The sequence below is a fragment of the Eptatretus burgeri genome, chromosome 3 (assembly GCF_056783735.1).
Source record: "Eptatretus burgeri isolate ZD-2024b chromosome 3, Ebu_testis_v1, whole genome shotgun sequence".
NCBI lineage: Eukaryota > Metazoa > Chordata > Myxini > Myxiniformes > Myxinidae > Eptatretus > Eptatretus burgeri.
In genome coordinates, this window is record NC_140963.1 from 85,654,047 (window position 1) to 85,673,783 (window position 19,737).

Here is a 19,737-nt window from a genome sequence, read left to right on the forward strand (position 1 = left end):
CCCATGTGTTCACTTGATTCCAAGCCTTTTGCGCGGTATTCTTAAAGTTTGTTAAATTTGATTTCATCCGTCCGAGAATTTGGTAAATTAATTTTTTTCTTCTTCTTCTAAGGTTTTATTATATATTCACATATATAATTCCAAAACATACACACGTGCTTTGTTTTCACATTGATCTAATATTTGGCTCATGGAGAAGCCACTGGGCGCTTATTGGACAATCTAGTGAGTGACGTGGGGCTGCCTTGGCGTTGGACGACTTGGCGTGGCGTTTTCTTGTGGGCGTGTTCAACTCCGTGACGTCACCCGACTAAGGCGTGACCGAACGCTTGCGTCCTGGGCGTGTTGCGTGTGACGTCATTCCGGGGAGTGGTGCTTGTGGAGTTCGACGTTTGCACCGGATCTCGGTGATTCGACCCGAACAGCGATTGTACGAGTTGAGGAGATTCTCGTGAGATAAAGGTGAGTGGTGAGGGACCGATAAAGTGGCGGGCGGTTAGTCAGCTTGTGGGTTTCTCTAAACTATCGGTGGTGGGACAGGCGCTCGGACCAAGGTGTCGGGGGGGGGGCACGGTACGGACATCAATGAGGATGTAGTGGTTATCTTTATTTCAGATAAAGTTTGTTCTGCCAGCGAACAAACCGCCGTAACCGACGTAACTGTTACATCCTCCTTTTGTCAAGTTAACAGAACCGCTGGTTCATCGTCCTCGCGAAAGGACTGCATACTCCAGGATGCAACCTATACTTGAGGATTGAATGTAGTAGCAACGCTCTCTTAAAGTTCTAAGCGTGCTGAGAGTAGGGATGAAATGCTTTACGTGCTCTCTCTCTTTTTTTTCCCCCCTATTTCTACAAATTGTAGTCTTTCAAGCAGCGCTCCGTTACATATACACCGTTCAAAGAATTACATGAGCATTGAGCACCAGTCCTGCATCAACTGCAAGAAACAGTTAGTTGTTCCTGTATCGTATTTTAATTTTTATTATTTTTTTTTCATCGATGCTCCTTATTCGGCCAAGGAGTACTGTCCCTTTTGGGTTGGGGTTAGGGGTTCATGAGCCCAAGCCTATGGGGACATCCTTGTGAAAGTTGACAGTTTGTGCCAACGGTTTGGAAAACTTTTTGAAACTTTCACGTTCTGGTATCCCATTTTCATGCCCCCCCCCCCCTTTTCCCATTTGCTCCCACTACCTGGCTTTTTCTTTAGTTAGTTATTTTTCACAGCATTGTTACGAATGATTATCTATCTATAATTCAAGGTGTGTGTGTGTGTGTGTGTGTGTGTGTGTGTGTGTGTGTGTGTGTGTGTGTGTGTGTGTGTGTGTGTGTGTGTGTGTGTGTGTGTGTGTGTGTGTGTGTGTGAGTGACCGCTGTTTCTCGACAACCGCTGGTCCGATCTGATTGAAACTTGCCAGGTATATTGCTGGGGACCTGAGGATGTGCCTTTTCAAGGTTTGATATTAATCGGACAAGTGGTTCCCAAGTTATGGCCATTTATTTACCAAACAAATGACAGGACACGGTGCTATGACGTCACAATTGACATCACAATTCTTCTTCGTTTGTTATGACGTCACAATTGACGCTGGGGACCTGAGTGTGTGCCTTTTCAAGGCTTGATATCGTTCTTCATCCGTTTCAGCTGTTTTCCAAGTGTTTCCCAAGTTATGGCCATTTATTTACCAAACCAATGACAGGACACGGTGCTATGACGTCACAAAAAAATATTTAAAAAAAAAATTTCACATTCTACGCACGTACGGGGATGCACTAGTTTATATAAAAGGCTTATTGAGGGAATGATTATTTGGGGGCAGCATGTTTACAAACTACATCAAAGGATATGAGGAGGTGGAGGAGAAAAGGTGGGACAACGCAATAATGAATAGTATTGGCCCGGTGAGGAGCAGGACAGGAAAGGTTCGGTGTGTGTGTTCTGTGTAGAAGAGATCCTGGATGTGCCATGAGGTCGTGATCGGCAGCACATTTGAGCGGCTGAAGTAAGTACGGAGAAAGGCACAGAGAGACTATTCTACAAGGGCTGAATGAGTGCAGGTTGGTAACGAGCCTACATTTTGGGATGGTGAGCAGGTGAGGGTTTCTTGAGGAATGGGTGTTACCTGGGGTTGCTTTGGAAATTGGAAGGGCAGTGGTAGGAGAGGGCAGGAGTAGCAAGGCTAGATATTAGCTTGTATAAAATAGACAGCCCACCAACATGTCTCTGATGGGAGAGTCATAGTCTCTGGTTATCTACCCCCTGTCTTTAGATTCCAGTGATGTGGAAAACATCGCAAATGGAGAAAGGTGGGAAGAAGGAGCACCAACCGGAAGTGGGGAGCCATATTCCATGGAGCTCTGCATGAAACAGTGATGAGCTCTGTCTGGCTTAGGAATGCCTTGGCTTTAATGAGAATAAGGAGCCTTTGGTGCTGGTTTAGAGACATGATCATCCCATGAAAGGTTATGGCAGATAGTGAGGTCAACGAGACTGCACTTCTTCCAGAGGTTATCCAAAGAAGTGGATTCATGGATTGATGGTTTTTTTAATTATTTCCAGTCCTTGCGGAGTGGCAGTGTGAGAGCATGTGACTTGCCTACCTTAATGTCGTGTTCCAAGTATCTGACAAGCGGCTTATCTTGTCCAGGTGTGACAAAATGGATTTGGCAGTGGCCAGCCTTTCACGAGCGTGATTTTTTTTTTTCATTCTGGTAAGGTGGTCATTAGCAAAATGGTTAGGTTGGTTTTCAAGATGATCAAATAAATTATTGATATAACGCAAATCCTAAACTGCAGCCAGAAGGGAAATATCATGGTGAAGGAAACCATCAAGCATCACCCACTGTTTCTCCTCGTGCAAGAAATGGGACAATCGTGTCAGCAGGGTACCCTGAATACCAAAGGAACGTAACTTGCAAATCATGGCTGGATGTCACAGTGTCAAAGGCTCTAGAGATATCCAGAGTCATGGGCCCTCACCTCTTGCTTCTGGTCCAGGACATCCATCCATTGCTGTGCCAGGAGGAGTAACATATCCAAGGTGGAACAGCCAAGTTGGATACCAAACTGTTTGTCAGAGATTAGTGAGTTATAGAAGATCCATTGCCTGAGGTCTGCTTTAATGGTTTGGGAGAAGGCTGATAGGTCTGTATAGTGTAGTAGATAGTAGAAAAATCATGATACAAGCATCAAATTTGGCATTTCTGTTCTGCAGGGCTTTCTGATCAAATCTGCCCGATTGGCCATTTGAAAATCCAAATTTTGAAAAATTTGAAGAAAAAAAAAAAACTTCAAAAAAATTTAAAGTCACAGCTGGCTGAAATTCTTGAAGCGCAAGTGAACATCCCAGACAGAGAACCAACGGGAGATGCAGTCATCATTGACGGCTCAGCACTTATTAATGCCTGACCTCTACGCACTTCAAACATATTTGATGACGATGCTAAAGAAGACATCATCCCAAAGGTGCAATCCTATGGTGCCAGGTACGAGTGGGTGGACGTAGTGTTTGATGTGTACAAGAAGTCAAGTCTGAAGTCCGAGGCAAGGTCGAAAAGGGGGGCAAGGAATCAGAAGAAGAGTGACAGGAACCAGTAAGACCCCAAGTAACTGGAGAAGCTTTCTTTGAGATGACAGCAACAAGACTGAGCTGTTTCACTTCCGTGCGGAAAAGATGTGCAAAGCACAGACGACAAGCACAGTCACAGTCATTGTCACAAAAGGAGAAGATGCCATTAGCAACACAAGGAAGTCACTGGATGCGGTGTCTCCATGTTGTCATGAAGAAGCTGACACTCGAATATTTGAACACGCCAGGGATACAACGACGGATGGTAGCAAGTCCATTATCATTAAGGCTAATTACACGGACGTACTAGTCATAGCAATATCTGTACTGCCATCCTTACAGGAACTAGGTCTTGAGAACATGTGGGTTGACTTTGGCCAAGGAGCCAAGGCACGATGGATTCCAGTCCATGAGGTAGTTTCTGCAATAGGGCCTGAGAAAGCTAGAGGGATCCCATACTTCCATGCATTCACTGGATGTGACGTCGTGCCTGCCTTCCGCGGTAAAGGGAAGAAAACTGCATGGCAGACTTGGAACGTCTTTGATGATGTTTCTGAAACATTCACCAATCTCAGCCAGCATCCAACATCGATTCGTGATCTTAACTTTTTTGAAGTTTTTTTTGTTTTTCAAATTTTTCAAATTTGGATTTTCAAATGGCCAATCAGGCAGATTTCATTGGAATCGCCTGGAGAACAAATGTGCCAAATTTGATGTTTGTATCATCATTTGCACGATTCCTCTCATTGCTGTTATCTGCCCCACTAGTACTCTGTAGTTGTGGGAAGCTTTCTGGATTCATCTTGGAACCTTCCTGTTGGATATGACTGATGTTTGCAACTTTCTACAACGTAGGATGTTGCCAATCTAAAGGCCCGGTCACACCTTGACGTTTTAGCCAACGTTTGCCGATTTTTGAATTTTTTTTCTAAAACGCTGGCACACGTTGAATACGTTATTGGTAAGTTTTGATAACATTGAGAGCACGCTGAAAAACACTGCCATACGTCGTTGTACGTTGGCTTTAAACGTTGTACTTTTCGGTTGTCCTCAAATTTTTTCATGCTTGAAATTTCACGACCTATGCCGGCGTATGACTCACACGTTCCGCTACGCTGGCCACAAGTTGTATGCACGGTCTGCGATCGTTGACAGACGTCAACACATGCTACTTGTAAGTTAATCATAAGTTGAGACACGCCGAGGTAGTGTTTAGCGTACTCGAAACTTATTTCCTACCTCTGATTAACGTGTTGTTGGCACGTTACGTGATCGTTGCCACACATCGACAGACGTTACTTTTAAGTTACTCATAGGCTGAAAGACGTCGGTATAATGGATCGTCCTTGCGTCAGCGTCCACGGCCACGGCCAGGACACTTATTTGCAGCATTCTTCAAACTTTTCTTGGGCATGATGAGGATGTTCACACTTCGATGTCTAGCTTGGCTATGATGCCAATTGTCCATCGGCAGCGTCTATTTAAAATAGTCGAGTTTGAGCGTTTTAACATGTTCAGAAGAAACGCTTCAAATTTCCAAACCCCAGCGTCAAAAAACAAAGGCGAGTGACAGCAATTTAAATCGTTCTTTGTAAACAATGAAAATAGTTGAGTGGTACCGTTTAAAAGTCGTTGAGTGTAAAAAAAAAATCCAATTGTTGAGCGCAAGCGTCTACTTTCAATAGTGGAGATGCAGCCATTTAAATCGTTGAGTTTATCATTTAAATCGTAAAATCGTTAAACGCAAGGACGATCCATCATAACCCACACCCTCCCCCTCACACTCACCTACTACTGCCAACATGAACAAACTACTACTAATACTAATACTGATACTGATACTGATACTGATACTGATACTGATACTGATACTGATACTGTTACTGCTGACATGGACATCGACTCAAAAAAGACTCGGAAACACTGTTGGGTTCCCCTTTTATGAACACCATTTTTATATACCAATTCCCAAAACCGCTGGGAACACGTCTTTATATGGCAGTTGTAAAATAGAAACACGTTCATTTATTTTTTTGTCGACCGGAAGACGTCATTGGAGTACGTCTACATATGTCCTTGTGTGTTGGGACTACGTAAAGAATTGGTTCAAAGCACGTCAAACATAAGTTAGAAATAAGTATCCCGTAAAAAAGACATTACCGCGACGTGTTTCGACTTATGAGTAGCTTATAAGTAGCCTTTGTGGACGTGTGTAAGCGTCCACATATCGTGTGTAAAACTTATCCCCATCGCATGCGGAACGTGTGTCATACGCCGAGTACGTCGTAAAATTTTGAACATGTTTAAAATTTCTTGACGTACTTTACTTACTACAACGTATGATAGCGTACTTTAGTGTTGTACTCACGTATACCAAACTTACTCATACCGTATTTGACGTGCCCCAACGTTTTAGACACATTTTTCTTAGGTCGGCATACGCTGGCAAGATTGCCAAGGTGTGACCGCGATGTTGACACTTCCATTTCTACGGCAGTTATGATTCGAATCGTTGTGTGTCAGCCTTTTAATAGGCTACGTCACGACATCGTCGGCGATGCGTGCAACGCACTATGCCTAAGTTAGACTATCGTTGGGCATCGGTTGTGTAGGCCGACAACAGGTTCAGCATTCGTTGGTATTAGTTATCTATAACACAACGAAACGTTCTGTGTCCGTTACCAATGCGTTATACATAAGACCAAGTCGCTATGAATACGTCCGAATCTTTAAAAAAAAACATCAAAAGTTCAACGTAAGCCAGCGTTTTACATACATTTTAATACGTTGCCATCGCTGGCTAAAACGTCAAGGTGTGACCGGGCCTTAAGAATGACCAGTGAAAGAGAATAAAATGCATGGTAGGGTTGAAACGCAGTTCCTCAGTTTGGATGGTGCCATTCTAGTTTGTTTGTTTCTCTGTGTACAGGATATCTCAAAAAGTTGTTGATGGATTCGGACGGAATGTGGTGGACAGGTCGGGTGTGTGACAAGGACGAATTGATGAGATTTTGGTTCATGCCCGGATCTGGATTTGGATCTGGCCTATCGGTGGGATACAAAACGTAGACGGTGCAGCTTTATTGAGGGTGTATGCTCTACCGAGGGCCATTCTAGTTCCATCAGGACTGGGTGTGCAAGACGTGCAAAGTCAGGTGAGAAACTTCTCGGCTGTTGTAGGGTAGAGGTCCACATTCTTTTGGGAACATTCTGTAATGGAGAAAAGGGTGGGCACAAGAAGGGACAAATTTGGGTCCTCCTTTTTTGAGTAAAGAAGCTTTGATAATTCTCCCTTTTTCTCGAGCAGTATCCATCATGAATCTGTCCTTAAAGAGGGAAGGACTGAAAGGGAATGTGCAGTGTGCTCAGTCTTGTTCCGTTTTAATATTTTATTACAACCGAACCAAACAAGACTTTGTGGACACCCAATATATCAACCACAGAAGTGACGAGCTCCCACCAGGCTTTAGAGGATGGTGGGAGGTTGGAGAATTTGGATCACAGATGAACCTGATGTTGGCACCTGGCTCTTCACAGGATAGATATGCAGTGGTTCTGAGCCGTGCATCAGTTGTCATCAGTAGGGGTTTCCTTCCGATGGTCGAACCACATACAATGGTGTCGCAGGGTTCAGATGTTGGGCAGAAAAGATGGGATGAACTTGTGAAGAGGGGAAATTGGTTTGTTGTGGAATATAATTCCAGGAGCAGTCATTGTTAAGAGCTGAATTGATAGTGGACAAGTTTTGACTGGAGAGAGCAGATTGTCAGCCAGACTAATCAGCTTTAACAAATTGCCATACTTGTCTGCACCTTGGAAATCTATACCATAAAAGTGAATTTGTATATATATGCTTCAAAAACGAAAAAAAACAATACCGAACCAAATTCAACCAAATTTTGAATGTTTCCCAAGGGTACCCCACGTATGGTTTCTTTTATAGGGAGAGGGTTCAAGGTGGGGGTAAGACCCCCATTCTCTCGATGTAAATGTACATCATATTGCGCCACCTGGTTGAAGCTGGTATTACAAATCATCATCTATATGTTGAAGTCGCAGATTGGATGTTTCGGTAGGCAAGTCACATATTACATGTATTTGTTAAAGTTAACTACAGTGGGGAGAACAAGTATTTGATACACTGACGATTTTGCAGGTTTTCCCACTTACAAAGCACGTAGAGGTCTGTAATTTTTATCATAGGCATACTTCAACTGTGAAAGACGGAATCTAAAACAAAAATCCTGAAAATCACATTGTATGATTTTTAAATAATTAATTTGAATTTTATTGCATGAAATAAGTATTTGATCACCTCCCAACCAGTAAGAATTCTGGCTCTCACAGACCTGTTAGTTTTGTCTTTAAGAAGCCCTCCTATTCTCCACTCATTACCTGTATTAACTGCACCAGTTTGAACTCGTTATCTGCATAAAAGACAGCTGTCCACACTCAATCAATCACACTACAACCTCTCAACAATGGGCAAGACCAGAGAGCTGTCTAAGGACATCAGGGACAAAATTGTAGACTTGCACAAGGCTGGGATGGGTTACAGGACAATAGGCAAGCAGCTTGGTGAGAAGGCAACAACTGTTGGCGCAATTATTAGAAAATGGAAGAAGTTCAAGATAACAGTCAATCTCCCTCGGTCTGGGGCTCCATGCAAGATCTCACCTCGTGGAGCCTCAATGATCATGAGAAAGGTGAGGGATCAGCCCAGAACTACACGGCAGGACCTGGTCAATGACCTGAAGAGAGCTGGGACCACAGTATCAATTTTAATCCATGACGGCGTAGTAACACACTATGCCGTCATGGATTAAAATCCGACAGCACACGCAAGGTCCCTCTGCTCAACCCAGCACATGTCCATGCCCGTCTGAAGTTTGCCAATGACCATCTGGATGATCCAGAGGAGGAATGGGAGAAGGTCATGTGGTCTGATGAGACCAAAATAGTGCTTTTTGGTTTAAACTCCACTCGCCGTGTTTGGAGGAAGAAGAAGGATGAGTACAACCCCAAGAACACCATCCCAACCGTGAAGCATGGAGGTGGAAACATCATTCTTTGGGGATGCTTTTCTGCAAAGGGGGATAGGACGACTGCACCGTATTGAGGGGAGGATGGATGGGGCCATGTATCGTGAGATCTTGGCCAACAACCTCCTTCCCTCAACAAGAGCATTGAAGATGGGGCGTGGCTGGGTCTTCCAGCATGACAACGACCCAAAACACACAGCCAGGGCAACTAAGGAGTGGCTCCGTAAGAAGCATCTCAAGGTCCTGGAGTGGCCTAGCCAGTCTCCAGACCTGAACCCAATAGAAAATCTTTGGAGGGAGCTGAAAGTCTGTGTTGCCCAGCGACAGTCCCGAAACCTGAAGGATCTGGAGAAGATCTGTATGGAGGAGTGGGCCAAAATCCCTGCTGCAGTCTGTGCAAACCTGGTTAAGAACTATAGGAAACGTCTGATCTCTGCAATTGCAAACAAAGGTTTCTGTACCAAATATGAAGTTCTGTTTTTCTGATGTTTCAAATGCTTATTTCATGCAATAAAATTCAAATTAATTATTTAAAAATCATACAATGTGATTTTCAGGATTTTTGTTTTAGATTCCGTCTGTCACAGTTGAAGTGTACCTACTAAAAATATTACAGACCTCTACGTGCTTTGTAAGTGGGAAAACCTACAAAATCGGCAGTGTATCAAATACTTGTTCTCCCCACTGTATATGTTAAATCGTCATCATCATCTATACTGTTCTATGCTGTCTGTCTGTCTGTCTGTCACGCCACATCATTATGGCGGAGGAAGGCAGACTCCAACATCCGCCATGAATATTCTCACGCAGTTCAGGCCCAACACATCGTCGAACCTGTCATGTTCACAATCGCCATGCTCTACCTTTGTGTTTCCCATTCAGTGTGAAATGCAAACAAAGCAATTGTTAAAATGATAATTACCTATCAAAACAATAGGTGTCACAGGCCTTCCAATGGCACTGTACGTTTTGGTCTTGGGCTTCATGCCTTCGGCTTCACCTTCAGACTGCTTCAGACGAATTGGCCTCAGTTTCTTAATACAGTAATATTGTTTTCATAACAATAATAATACAGTAACTATAACTGTAACACTGCAATCCCTTTGTCATGGCTGTAAAGTCACTGGATTAATGCGGTGTCTTATTTATGACTCGATGAGAATCAATGTACTGAATAACTGCTGAGAAGCCGTAACTAAGCCGCTGGGGGTTGCGGAGAGGGGAGAAAGTTGTGGGGGGGGGTGGTGAAGAAGAAATTTGGGGTGGGGGAGGGGTCGTCAATTGCCAGCTGCCTGCATGAAAAATTCTCCATTGTGGTGACATTGCACGATGCTAACTTTAAGAATAAATATGTCTGTGCTCAATCGACTTGATGGTACCGATGAAGGAAGTCGAAAACCACTCAAGCATGATGTTGATTGGTTGTTGCAAAGGGATGAGATGCGACTCCCTTTGTGTAGGGGAACCTTTACGTTGACGTAAATGCATTGCCACTTGCTCTTTGTGTGAACTCAGAGGATGTCGTCGTCAACCGTCCATGCCGGACTTGAATAACCGCCCAATCGTACAAATTCTGAGTGGTTGGGTTCATGTGCGATTTTTATTTATTTATTTTATTTTATTTTATTTTATTTTTTTAACCACAACAAATAACATGGTTAACATGATTCAGTGACATTTAAAGGGTTAATGGCGCCCAAGTCAAGGTTACTTTTTAAAAACTAAAAATGGCCGAATTCGGCTCGGTAAACAAAACCTTTTTATAGTACATTAAAAACAAAATGTAGGCTATACGTAACTATTTTAATTACCAGGGATCCCCTTCCCCCCTCCCCCTCGATCCGCCACTGAAATGTTTTTTTTAATTGTTTTCGTTTTTACTGATTATTACGATTGTTCACCATCGCAAAGTATCAAAAATGATGCCACTGGAAGCGAAGGCGCGATGCCCCGAGAACGCTAATTTGCAACGTTTGTTTTAGTGAGGTGTAGTGCACTGATTGGATAAAACATAAACACTGTTTCTCCTGATTGTCACTTTCATTCACCATCGTCGACACTTTCTTTTGCAATTATATTATTTATTTTCACTTCCAAAGTCTGATCTCTGTGACCATGAAACGAATTCGTCACATCAATTTTTGGCAATAAGTGTGCGGATGACTCGAATTGATGCTGGGCTGCAAGCAAGCAGTACATTTAAACTTTTGGGAGCATGCGAAGCAGCACTCCATTATGCACCGCCCAAATCACGGGAGGATCGCAGGTCCCTGAGCCTGGACTTGCATAAAGAAAGTTTACACAACTTAACGACGTGCATCATCGTGATGTTGAAATCTGCTTTCAGAGAATAATTCAAAATTTTCGAAATGTTTAATTTCACTAATGTTAAGCAGAGGTTCAAACCAAACAATCTAACACTAAGCTCCACAGCGAAGTGGAAGTGGTTTTTTTTGTATTTATTTATTTATTTATTTTCTTGCACCATGTTTTAATAAGTAGCAAGAATTGCTCATGAAGATGGGTGGCAGGATGGCCAAGAAGTATGCATATTCTCCTCCAAGCTGTTGAGCCTGGATTGGAATTTCAGCCCAGCTATAAACTGTCATCTCAGGCTTTCACAAGGCAGGGTCTGTGACAATGTTAAACTTGGTGTCCCATCTGCTGGCATTAGTGGGTGGACGTTAAAGATCCCATGGTGTCTTTCTTGAAGAGTTGGTTAGCTATCACCGGCACTTTGGACAAATTCCTGTCATAACGGTAACCATCGTTAAACATCAGGCCTGACCAGCCGTTTAGCGAAAGATATGAGCCAAACTTCCTCCCGGCCAACCTCGCAATAAAGGGGGAATAATTGTGGCCGTTAACAAGAAGAGGAAGAAGGTGATGTTAGCTGACTTCCAAGCAGATGGAAGGTGACATCGGGCAAATGATAGGGGTGAATAGAGCAGAATGTTTGTGAAGTACGTGATGTCTTTTTATTCAATCTTTCGGGGAAGCGGTGGGTAAAAGTGTTCTCTAATAAATGCCAAAGAGATGGCCACTTTTACTAACGCGTGGTCAGACGACCCTAAAATGAGCCGAGGAGCTCGAAAACTTTGAGAAAAAGTTTGATATGACAAGGTCCAGTAATCTTTGGGGACATATGTTGAAAATGAAACGGACAAAGTCACAGTTAGCTGCTCAGCCATGTACTGAATTATGTGAACCAACACCAAGCCAACTGTAATTGTGGCATTTTAAATCTCCACCGAATAGGGGTGAGCAGAGAGTAGAGTGTCAATGTTTGTTGAGAGCGAGCCTTGTATAATGAGTCATTGGAGTTTGGTGGTGGGGGTTTGGGGAGGTGTTGCAGTGTATCGCTCAAACAAACAATACATTGTAACAGAGGTACACAAAGCTAAATCTATTCCATAGTGTTTGTGGTGACCAGTGAGGGTGGTGGTTTGTCGGGTAGGGAGGAATGAACATGACCCCAAGTGCGGGAATCGGACAATAACCAGGAAGATGCACAGAAGAGCCCGACATCCTGTGAAGGGAATGTTTTCGTGAGATGTACACGATCTGGATTGGCTGAAGCAGCCTGAATGGACTGATCTCTGAAGTTGGAGCACAAATCTCTGATATCGGTAGAGCAGAAGGTTCGAGAGGGGGAAGCACATGCAGGAGGGTGTGGAGGGGAGGGTGTGTGGCATGTGTGCTGCTCCCCACCACTGGTCTGATCATATTTCTATGAACCCAGTTTGGTGATGCGGAGTAGAGCGTCTCGTCTGATTGTGAGTGAGGATTCCTTGACTGCGTGGAGTTGGCGACGGCTGTCGGAGCCAGTCTGGAGGTGTGACGTGGTTCCGCTATTTAACTTTATCTTGTGCATTTCTATGTGTTTGGCACAGACTTCTCCCAATGTCGACTTTAATGGCCCCAGTTTTGCACACCAGATGGGTGGTTGGCATATGAAAGCTTTCATTTTAAGTCCTGCACGGACCGGCTGGCCAGGCCCAGTTACGTTTGACTGCAGCTGAATTGGGGAGGAATTTGTAATTTGTTCAATATACCGGCGATAAATCGCTTATTCTTTATCAAAGACGATGTGCGATCTTTAACGTCCATCAACTAATGGCAGCAGAGGAGATGCCTTGGGGATATTCAACTCCCTGCATGTGAAGCCCCAATAAGACGGCTTTTATCATCGGCTGGGAATCAAATGCAGATTTGACGGCTCAAAGGTAAGTGCGCTCCCTCTGCACCATCATGCCGGACCTCGTAAGAAAGCTAATCCCACTAGATTGATTTGTAATTGGCCACTGGTTTTGACACCAATACAAATTTTTATTATGGACCCTAGGCATCAAAACGCTACATATATCGAACAAACAGTTTCAAATGGAGCACCTCGCCGCCATTAGAGCATTTAAATTGCATCAGATGTGGAAATAAATGCGAATTGGTGCTCCAAGCTTGTCGGCTCGATGACGGACTCCATTTGCATTTTTGCCGTCTCCGTCCATACCCTGTTCAGAATCGCGTGCAGGCACAGGAAACTTTCTCGGCTGGTTCAGTAATAATTTGATCACGACTCGCAGTTGGATGCAGGACCAACAAATCGGGTCACGTAAAAAATGAGCTGGAAGGCCGTGATACAAAAATATGAAGGAGCCTTTTATTCTTGTGCTGGAAAGAGATAAATTGAGGCAGTATTATAATTTCCCTGTAAGTGTGGATTGATTTGAAGAATTTTTTACGTAATTTATTGTCTCTGAGGATCATTTCCGTGTTTCCAATGGAGGGGGAGGTGGGGGGACCAGACAGACAGACAGACAGACAGACAGCATTATCCTATTAAATATATTGTGCAGAGTATTGTGAAATTCCAAAATCATCATCTTTCTTGACAGCAAATAAAAACAAATTCAGGAGCAATCGAAGCGGTGGTCTGTTGTATTATACACCACCAAAATTAAATTTCTGGTCTAATTGAAAATTGTTTTTTTACAGGGAATATCAGGATACGTGTCGTTTTTATATAGAGCTGTCTTCCCTCCCCATGTGTGTCTAAAACCTCTATCCCTTCACACCTTTATTATGGTTTATCCATCTGTAATCTGTCTTTTGTGTACCCTTTAAGAGTTTAAGTGGTCTGACAGCTGTAGTTTTTCATGGGAAAATGCCACTATCGGAGCAGTAGCGTGCCATCAAAGTGGATGAAAGGTCGGGGAAAGCCTCACCCACAAACTGGCAGGAGCCAATGGCAGCTGAGCGGGGTTGGGCTTGGGGTGCCATGGATGCGGTTGGGTGCAGAGACTATGAAAAGGCATGGTGTGAACCGTGGGGGAGGAGATGCATGGAGAACTCGCTGGAAAACCTGCACATAAACTTCAGGGGTTTTTTCCACCGCACGCATTAGGTTGAAGCCTCCCGACACGCCTCACACCGTGCATCTGGTTGAAGCTTCCCGACACGCCTCACACCGTGAGCTGCGCCATCTCCCGCCTTGTGACAACTCCGTGCTCACAGCACAAACTGTGCCCTGCAAGGCTGTATCTCCACTTGGGACTCGCTGTGTCATACCGGACGTAGCCCTGGTATTTCGGTCTCGTTCATTTACTCTGGTCTTTCCTCCTGTGGTGTGAATGGGACCTGTTGAGTGCCTTGGTTATTTCAGTATCTACCGATCCTTCGTTTACTCGGGGGAGCGTACCGGTTTTATTATTGTCCAGTATGTGTTGTTTCTTTTTGTATCTCCACCATTTTTGGTGTTTAATACACATTACAAATCTACTTAAGTTTCTCTGATCCCTAATTATGTGATTTATAAACATCCATCAAGGTCAGATTGGGTTCGGGTGATTCAGCTCCCAGTACAAAATGTGCCTCCACTCGAGCAATCCCCGCTCGGGTTGTCCCTTTTGGTATCTAAGCGCACGGCACCGATAAACGCATCACCTGTCTGGTTCAGTCGTTCCTCTTAAATATGGTAACTTGGTAAATGGGCCCGAAACCCTATTTGGAGTGCTGAATTCAGTTGGCTGGCATAACCACTTTGATTTGGTCCATCAGGATTTGGACGAAATTTGGTGGAAAGGTTGTGTGTATGACGACGACAAATTAAATGGATTTTGGTGAAAGTCTCAGTCTGGATCCGGATACGATTAAAAAAAAAAATTGGGGGTGGCGGGGGATTCTTTACCCTTGAGAAATGGGGCCAAAAGCGATGATACAGTTCAGCACAATATCTCCAAATGTTTTGGATGGATTCTCACAAAACTTGGTGGATGAGTTGGTTAGATGACGAGAACAAGCCAATTAAATTTTGGTTCAGGTCAGCGGATCCGGCCTATCTGTGGGATACGAAATGTAAATTGTTCAGCTATTCTCGTTGTTCCTGTGGTACATGCGTCTACTTTACCAAAGTTACCAAGGTATAGCTTAGGCCCATGTGACTGCAACAGGTATAGCTTTAACAGCTCCTCTGGAGAAATGGTATGCTCCCAAATGCACTACCTTTTCTGTGGTTGTCGCTGTGTTAGTTTTGCATGGATTTAACTCTGTTGTAATAAGAACACTGACGTGAGTACATTCCCATCAGGCTGTCCTTCCCCCATTGTAATACGACGTAGCCAAGAGCCGAGCATTTTACCGTCTGTCAATATGATACACCTGTTGCAGTGGTAGAGAAACCGGTCTACCCGAGCCAAATACTTGCCAAGATATTAATAAGGCAAATAAACTAATGAAGGAATGTAATATGATTTAGAAACCTTTTCTGTAACTTTGGGGTCACCCACATGGATGCAAATCATAGCTGGACCAAAACATGTAATGGGATGTTAAACTCGTTAATGTCTTGTGTTCTCACCTGTATTTCTTCACTTGGTAACATAAGTTTGATATTTAGCTAATCGGTTCATCCATCCACACATACCTGTCACTTGGCACCTGGTTGCAGCTGTTGCCACCGCTACATTTCTTCCTCCATATCAGCGGAGTAACTTAGAAATTGGCCAGGATACTGGTACACGATGGCCTCCTCTTTTCTAAACAGTGCAGTAGTGCTACAAGTCTGACAGACAGCTCAAAGCAGTTGCAGACAGGGTAGGGTCCTTGTTGTTCCGGCTTTTCAAATAAAATGTTTCATATTTTCTATCTGGAGATGAGTGGAAAAAATAGAAAACTGTGCGAAACATATTTTGAAACACTCCACTTGTATTTTCATTGAATAATTTTACTTGTGTTTCCCTTCTGCCTCTATCCACATCCAGGTAGTACCATCAATATATAATTAGGGTTGGGAATTGCATTAAATAAATCGGTGTGAATGCTGCAACCAGCTGATCAAAATGTCCACCGCATTGTGGATGCCGTGGGTAGCCACCAGCGCATACAAGCCACGGCGAAGAGATTAAACTTATCTGTTTTGAAAGATAAGTCAAACCCATGCAATGTTTTTGTCTAGCCAAATTTCTATTTTGTCACATCAATCCTTCTTTGAGCTAAACTTAAGTTGAGATGTTAGTTTTTTAAAAAAAAACAAAAACAAAAACATGCTGAATGACTAATAGCATAAGAAAGGCAGCGTTTTGGCATGTTGTAAAGCATTTCTTTCCTTGTTAATTTAAACAGGAAGGACTCGCAAAGTTGCAGGAAAGTGCTGTATCCGTCGGGCTTGGCTTCTGGTTTCACCCACCACTCGTGGGCCGAGCGCCAGCTGATCAAGTCGCCCAAAATTGTATGAAACTGTGCATCGTATCACTCGAAATCCGAGGGTTCACAGAAGGAAAGCACTCAGCAATGGATGAGCTTGTGTTCGTCTATCCGTTGTGGCTGTTGCCATTTCATTGACATTTCCCCCACAGTGGCAATTGCCAAGTGCCATTGATTGCTCTGAAATAATTTCTTTGTCCCAGTAGAACTGTACTGGGATTGGGGGTGGGGGGGGTGGAGGACTTCCTCCTCCTCCCCCACCTCCTCCCCCACCTCCTCCTCCTCATCTTCCTGCTCCTCATCCTCATCATCATCATACTCCTCCTCTTACTCCTCCTCCTCACTCTCCTCCCCTCACAGTTAGCGACTTTCACAATTACTTGAGGCTAAATGCAAATAACCATTAGAGTGCCACTTAGCTCACCCTTCCATTGGGCGATGTGTACCCTACACAATGCCTGTCCCATGCAATTGAATTTTATACCACAACATCCCGTGTTATTCTGCAGCGGCAGACAAGCTTAAACCAGAGCGAAGTTGATGGTGTGCCATCGCAAATCTCCACGCTTCCCACGTAAAGCAAAGTTGAAAGATGGTATAAAATTCCACCAGGAATGACTGAATATCATATTTTGAGTTAAAAATTGTTTTTTGGCTTTGACCCCATTGAGCTCAAGTCCCCACCCCCTGCAGCTTGAACCTGGGGTTAAATCCAAAAAAAATCGTTACATATGACATGCGTCTCCCAATGTTGCTTGCATAGACAAAGTTTCATTTTAAAATGTGCCCGTAATTGCATTTTTCTGCGTTGATCTTTTGACCCCCACACCAGGGGGTTGAGCCTAAAAGGACACTGCTCTTGCATTTTCTTGTCAAATGGTGATCACAGCCACCAAGAAGAAATAGAACAATCAGAGATTGCAGACCCTCGCCGGGACTTGTTTGTGTGGTGTTTGTTTACTGGTGTGTTACGTAATTAATAAGAGACATAATTAGAACTGCCACTTTATAACTGCTGGCAGTGATGACCGGGTGCCAAGTCATCAAGCTTTGATGCAACCCCACTTTGATCGGACACCTGATCCTGACCCATGACGTTTTTTATTATTATTTGATTAAATTTAGAATGCGATTAAAATAAATTCAATTCAAATCAAATGGAAGACCAAATAGGTACAGTCTTGCATTGGAGTCATCAGAAGGAACCCAAACAACTAAAAAGAAAAGATGAAGTCATCAGGAGGAACCTGGATAGGATTCACATTTCAGCTGCTACTCCTCTAACCTCAAACCTATCCAGGCACAGCCAAGTGAGCCTTAATCTAAATAATACAAAGAACCCAGATCAAAAAATTTAATAATTCTAGCTGCCAGACCATGTGTCCAATCATGTTGAAATTTATAACATGTAATCCCCATCACTTCGAGATCATAATTGTGAAGTTTCACGCCGATTGATTAAGTGGTTCCAGAGAAAACATTATTTTATATTTTCTTCAATCCAATATGGCTGCCAAACCACGTGACATCAATTATTGCTTAAACTTGTACACTTGTGTCTTGGGGAACATTTGTGTGAAATTTCCCATCAGTCTGTCCAGCCGTTCTGGGGAAGAAGATTTTTGTAAGTTTCCCAGTAAATTCAATATGGCTGCCAAACCATGTGACGTATGAACCTTTTGTTCCTCATGGATAGGCAGTCGTATGTTTAAAGCTTTGCCTTAATCTGTTCAGCCATTTCAGAGAAGAAGATTTTTGAAGTTTAAAAAAGAATGTGGCTGCCGAATCATGTGACCGATGACATCAAAAAAAAAATTGTGGACCATTTTATCCCTAAATGACCCTCAAAACTTTATACTGATCGGATGTGGTGTTCTACATTTGCAATTATGACGTCATATTGAAGACACCTATGACGTCATAAAAAAAATCACTCATTCCCTATGAGGAGTACTTGCTGTGTGCCAAGTTTCAATTTTTACCTTGGTGCGGTTTCAGATACAGAGGTCCAAAGTTTTCCTTTTTCCAATATGGCTGCCACACCACGTGACCTATGATGTCGTAATTATTATGAAAACATTCTACATGAGTAGTCGCACCAATGGTGAAAATTTGGTCTCAATTTGACAAGCAGTTGCAGAGAAGAACACGAAAGTTCTGTGCAGACAAACAAACAAACGGACCCAAATGCAACACCCTCTCCTTCGGCAAGGGACATTATGCTGAATATTTGTTCAAGCGCTTAGGAGACAGCATGACAGACAGATGGAGCCCATTACAATATCCCTTCCCCCTTCCACCCCCGTTCTTTTTTTTTTTCGAAAAGCATGGGGAAAATAACTGATTTTAGTGACGAAAATTTGTTATGGTGTGTTCACGACCAAGAGAAGGGGGGTGCAGCTTACATTTCAAGCATCAGCACTTCATCAGGGCAAAAGAGGGCCATGCAGTTGAAGTGCTGTTTGCAGATGAGAGATTCAAAGAGCCAACAATCACACAGACGTTTATTAACACTCACATATAAGACCCGTCGTTTCACTGATGGGTTTAATCAAAAGGCAGCATGTTTCGCTTCACAAACATATTGCATGTCTATTTTATCATTGAGTGTCGATGAGTATGTAAAATAAATTGAAATGCACAAAAAAGGATCTTTTACAACACTTAGTTTTTTTTTTTTTTTCAAAGCATGGGGATAACAACTAAAAACGGCGGTTTGGGGCAATCAGCTCCTGTCTCTGTCTATCAGTCTGTCTGTCTCACCCTATCTCCTAAACGGTCCTGCAGAAATTCATCAAACTTGGTAGTTATGATCACCACATGGCAAGAAGGTGCAAGAGCAGTATTTGGTGTGTTAACTCCCCCACCCTTTTCCCCCCTTTTCCCCCCTCCCCCAGCTAAAAAATGGTAAGGTCAAATTCCAAAAAATGTTATAATGGACATTTCTTTTTTTTTTTAATGAAGCCTTGGATGTGCAATCAATATTGATTGGGCGATGCATAAAATATGCAACGATTTTTATTATTTTTATTTTTTGGATCTGACCCCCGGCTCATGCCCCAGGGATTGGGCACTTGGGTTCACCGAGGTCAAAACAAAAGAATTGTTTTTAACTCGAAATTTGATATTGGATCGAGATCATTCGTGGTGGAACTTTTTGCCATCTTTCAACTTTGCTTTAGGGAGGAAGCGTGGGGATTTGCGATGGCGCACCATCGACCCCTCTATTTGTAGTCATGACTGTGGTGGTTGTTTTTGTGTGCGACTTCCTTGTACTATTATATACTTTTCTATTGCTTCGAGAAGTAATACTATGTATAATTTTGTGTGCTCCTTCAATGTTCATCACGCTTTGTTCTAAAATCTAAACGGTTCCAACTGTCATGGAATAATAAAACTTGTACCAATGGAGCTCTTACCTGAAG

At 43.2% G+C, this 19,737-nt stretch overlaps 1 protein-coding gene across 2 annotated transcripts in view; it reads left to right on the forward strand.

The window, feature by feature from the left end:
- Window positions 1–303: 303 nt before the first annotated feature.
- The window catches only part of RALA (RAS like proto-oncogene A), a 34,148-nt gene continuing 14,714 nt past the window's right edge, over window positions 304–19,737 (forward strand). The window contains exon 1 of one of the 2 annotated variants that reach the window (XM_085874323.1): window positions 304–462. The gene's annotated coding sequence lies outside the window, so the exon portion shown is untranslated. Of the gene's footprint in view, window positions 463–12,440; window positions 12,447–19,737 lie in introns of those variants that run through there. The other variant, XM_085874324.1, reaches the window with a different exon arrangement.